The sequence below is a fragment of the Diachasma alloeum genome, unplaced genomic scaffold (assembly GCF_001412515.2).
Source record: "Diachasma alloeum isolate Michigan unplaced genomic scaffold, Dall2.0 Dall_scaffold_02383, whole genome shotgun sequence".
Lineage (NCBI taxonomy): Eukaryota > Metazoa > Arthropoda > Insecta > Hymenoptera > Braconidae > Diachasma > Diachasma alloeum.
In genome coordinates this window covers 1-4,764 of record NW_021682195.1, presented here as the reverse complement: position 1 = coordinate 4,764, position 4,764 = coordinate 1, and the positions used below count along the sequence as shown (strand labels likewise).

Here is a 4,764-nt window from a genome sequence, read left to right as displayed (position 1 = left end):
GTTAAAAAAAACAATTATCTACGATATAGTGTATTAAAGTTGTTTTAAAGTAGTTTTGTGTAGCATTGTGTGTAGTTAGTGTTAAAGTGTGCTAGAGCGATTTTTTACAGTGTTAAAAAAACAATCGATTATGACATAAACGAGGAGCTGAATTAGCCATGGTGAGTGGTAGAACAATGGAATGAAAAAAATTTCCAATGTCCACAGTAATAGGTTAACATTTCATCTCATTACTTTCTTTAAAATTAAACAGGATAAAGAAAATTTGGTAGAAATCACCGGGACAAACGGCAGACGTCGCTATCTCTATGAGAATCAGAGATTCCATTTAGTATATGAAGGATCCACAAAGAAATCGCTTCGATGTGCTCACTACGGAAGAATCAGCCGATGTCCTGTCAGGATCTCTGTCCATTGGAATGGAAAAATCGAGACAAATGGAAAAACTCACATACATGAAAAGGGTAAGGATGAGCTGAGACTCCATGCTTACAAACAGGACTTGAAGGAGCAAGCTTGCAGCACACATGATCCTCCTACAGAAATCACCAATAGAATCTCCAGATCGTAAGTTCAAGATTTTTTAGATATTTTTTAGATATTCAAGATATTGGCCAATTCCTTTTGTTATATTCCTGACACTCAATTGGTGAAATTTTTTCATTTCCAAATGAACAACATATAACTTGAACAACTGAAACAACATTTGTAAGGAACACGTATTCCTGTATTAAAAATTACTAATTTTTCTTAATTAAGTGCTATTTTTTTATTCTCAGGCATGGGGTCTCTATAGCATCTCAAATATCAGGACTAGCTGCTAACAGCTACATACAACGTAGGAGACAAGAGATAGGTCGACCTAAACTGCCTGAATCATTGGAAGATTTGGCGCAAATTCTTACCAATAACAATGAACTGAAGGACATTATAGGAAAGAATTATAGGGGAGCTGTCCAACCTACAGACGGGGGTGAAGGCTATGCGCTGATTTTTGCATCTGATACCATCATATCAGAGCTGAACTCAGCGAATATCATTGAGTTTGATGGAACAATGAAGGTAATAATTCAAAACTATTCAATAATAATTCATTCTTAACGTATGCTACGACCGAATCAAAACATTTCATCTATTTTCAAACAAAATATTTATAAGAAATTGCATTTTATTACAAAAATATAGTACTTTTTTCATCACAAAGTGCAACTCTGCGAGGAATGATTATCTCTAGCTTTGGTAACGTTCTATGGGTATATAACAGTTCTATTGTTGTTGTTGTTGTTTTCATTGTTGTAACATCATTTTTTAAACAATGAGATTTTTGCGAATAAGTATAGAATCCGTTATATGTTACACAGGAGTCAAGATGCGCGTTTACGATAAACCATCAGCGTCCCAGCACTCAAAATAAGTTTCAACGTAGACATTGGCTGTGACTCATCGAAAGGGAGAGAAATGTGACAAACGAATAGACCTTCAGCCTCCCCCGAATACCGAAATCCATCGAAAATAGTTTCCGAGGAATTAGAGAAATCTTCACTCTATGGGCCGAGAGAAACGCGAAAACATATGAACTATGGACTTTGAGTGACTCTCGAACACTGAAATCTGTTGCAAATCTTTCATAACCATCGGTATAAAAGTTTAGCTTTTCTCGATGATTGAAAATCAAAACCAACTGCAAAACACCTTACTCGTTCAATCATAATGAAAAACTGGCTATGAATACAGCACCATCAAAAGTGTTAATTCTAAAAATAAAATTTATTATAAATCATTGTACAGCAATCGAAAACACTCGAATTGTTCCCCAAGTGGCCTTGGAGAATTATCCGATTTTGCGATGCAATATACATGAGCATAACGAACAATTTTCATAATTCTGATTTTTACGTTTCAGTCAATTCCACAGAAGCCGAAAGGAACGCAGATGTGGATTATCAGCTTCAGAAAGGACAACCAGGTATGAAGACTCCTTTTTTGTTATGGTTTTGTTTTGGTAATCTGACCGACTCTGATGGACACATGAGAGAGTAGAGCCTTCCCCGATGGACAAATGACCGTGTAAAAAGTGCCTCTTTGTTTACACTGTTGCAATAAATAGTATAGAGGATTTCCCTCGATATCAAATCTAACTGTGAAGGGCTCTCTCCCCCCTCCCCCCTCGATCTTTCTCCTTTAACTGTCTCTTCTCTCGTTCGTTGGGACGAAGAGTGAGCCCAATTCTGCTTTTGTTCAATGACCATATTCAATAATTCATTGTTTCTAGGCTTTCGCCGCAGTTTACGCCTACACTCGAGGTGCAAGAGCACCGCTATATGAAGCAATCCTAAGCGTGTTCTACAATTAGCTCCGGGTTTGAAGAACGTAGAGCTGATTGTCTCAGATTTTGAAAGAGCACCACGCAAAGCATGTAAAGCATTGTTCCCGAGAGCCAAATTACAAGGTTGCCTATTTCACCTAGTGCAAGTATTTCACCTAGCTCAAGTCCGTCTTGTAGTTTAAATCACTTTTCCATCAGTTGTCTAATTATAATCAACTTACAGGCGATATCTGCATACTGGGCAGATATCTTGAAACTTGTAAAGCTTCAAGCTCCCCGTGAAGCAAAATTTCTAAGTCGATCTCCGGATTACTTCCGCCTTAACTTTTGACGGTTGGAATAGATGTTCTTGAAGAAGTAACGCAGTCGCATACAACAAACTTTCCAGAGCTTCTGCGTTTTATTGGATATCTAAGGAGACAATGGTTGTGGGATACTGAGTGGACCTCTGTGTACAGGAGTGCTATTAGAACAAATAATGATTCTGAAGCATATAACCGCCATTATACGCCTCGAGTCGGTGGCCCTCGTGTCACCGTTTTCATACTCATTCGTACGTATACTTTACAATTCTTGACTCATTATAAGCCGTTCATCATTTATTTCCGAATCAATGAATTGTATTGAGCATTTTTAGATTTATTTCAACATTTGTTTGATTGAAAAAGGAAATCTCTTTAACTAATATGGTCTTTCATGGTTTTCTCTTTGAAATTGCTCATTCACCGGCAGGCTCAGTACTCGTGGAATACAAAGAAAACCAATGAACGGACGAGTTGCATGGAAATGAGTTGTTTATTAGCGGTTTTAAAAAGAATCTACCCAAAAAAATATACACGTATTAAATCAAGTCATGTCCATTTAAAATTGATTCTCTTCTTCACTTGAAAGAATAAAGGTTCATTCGAATAATATAAATTCTAATTGTTGAAATTCCGTTGCTGGGAGAGATCCTGAATATTTCGCATCATCTCAGTATTGTATATCGTACTTTTTGAATTGCAGGTAACTTACAAGAAGTCATCGAAGATGAATCAATCAAGTTGCAGAGATTGAACAATAATCTACCCATTTCCAAAATCAAGAAGGAAAAGGAATTGTACAATCGAGACATGTGTATCCTGAAAGCGCAGGAGAAACTCCTTCCTCAGGTGAAAACTGGAACGGTTGTCCCAAGGTGAAATTTTTATTACAAAAAATTATAACACGCGGTCGAGGGGGGGGAGTATCGACAACTGTTTTCATATGTGATGGATTAATGAAATTCCTATTTTTTATTGGAAGAACCATAATGCAAAAAACACGAAAAAATACCTGACTACAATACAGCCTTGTGATTATTAGTAAAGATGTATGTGTGCTTTGGAATCTCTCTAATAATAATAATCATCATAAATTTTCAGTAACATCACAAAGAAGACTGTTTATGATTTTTTAAGAGAATGTCTACCTCCAAAAATTCAAGCAAAAATCGATGAAGAGCAAGGGAAATCCTTCCCACGCAAGCGTTCTGAAGTACAGAATTCAGATGTCCTAGAGCTGGCCGATGAAAATGAAGAGTATGGAGCTAGATAAATCAAATGCAATAAAAAACGTACGATGTGGCCCACCTCATTGTGAGAATAATATTTCTAATATATCCTATCTCCATTTCAGTCAAGAAAAAACGTAAAGCGAGGAGACAACATTCTGCAGTATCTAGCTCTGAGCGAAAACGCCAGGAAAAGAAAATACTCACGATACCCCGTAGGATTCTTACGTACATCAATAACATACTCCATTTATTTGCTTATTAACCCTTTAAATGCTTACCTTTCTTTTTTTTCAGAACCAGAGGACGTGAATGGGACTGTTGAAAGTGAGATCAATCATGNTATCTAGCTCTGAGCGAAAACGCCAGGAAAAGAAAATACTCACGATACCACGTAGGATTCTTACGTACATCAATAACATACTCCATTTATTTGCTTATTAACCCTTTAAATGCTTACCTTTCTTTTTTTTCAGAACCAGAGGACGTGAATGGGACTGTTGAAAGTGAGATCAATCATGATTGGGATGTCTTCGAATATCTATTACTGGAGGGTCATGGGCAAAATTACTCTTACTTATAACATTTTTAATATCGATGACCGCTCGAAATAGCTGTTACAATACTTAGATGTGTGTTACATGCAAATATAGTAGATATTATGTAAACAATATTTTATTCAGAATAAGTTGTGTACAAAGTTATTGCAACAGACCACTGCAGCATGTACTCTTTGCATGTTTCACCCATTGCTATTTCTTATTGATCGTTTGACAGTCTCAATTGGTTTTGTACAATTATTTAATTTTTAATGATTGCAAATAATAATGGAACAAAGATCATTTATTCCAATTCTAACGATTTCACTCATTTATACCCCAATTAACCCTTTTTAACGCATTTATGA

The 4,764-nt window shown here is 36.3% G+C and overlaps 1 pseudogene; it reads left to right on the top strand.

Moving 5' to 3' along the window:
- Positions 1-1,933: 1,933 nt before the first annotated feature.
- On the top strand, positions 1,934-4,440 carry LOC107046844 (annotated as a pseudogene).
- The last annotated feature ends 324 nt before the right edge of the window (positions 4,441-4,764 follow it).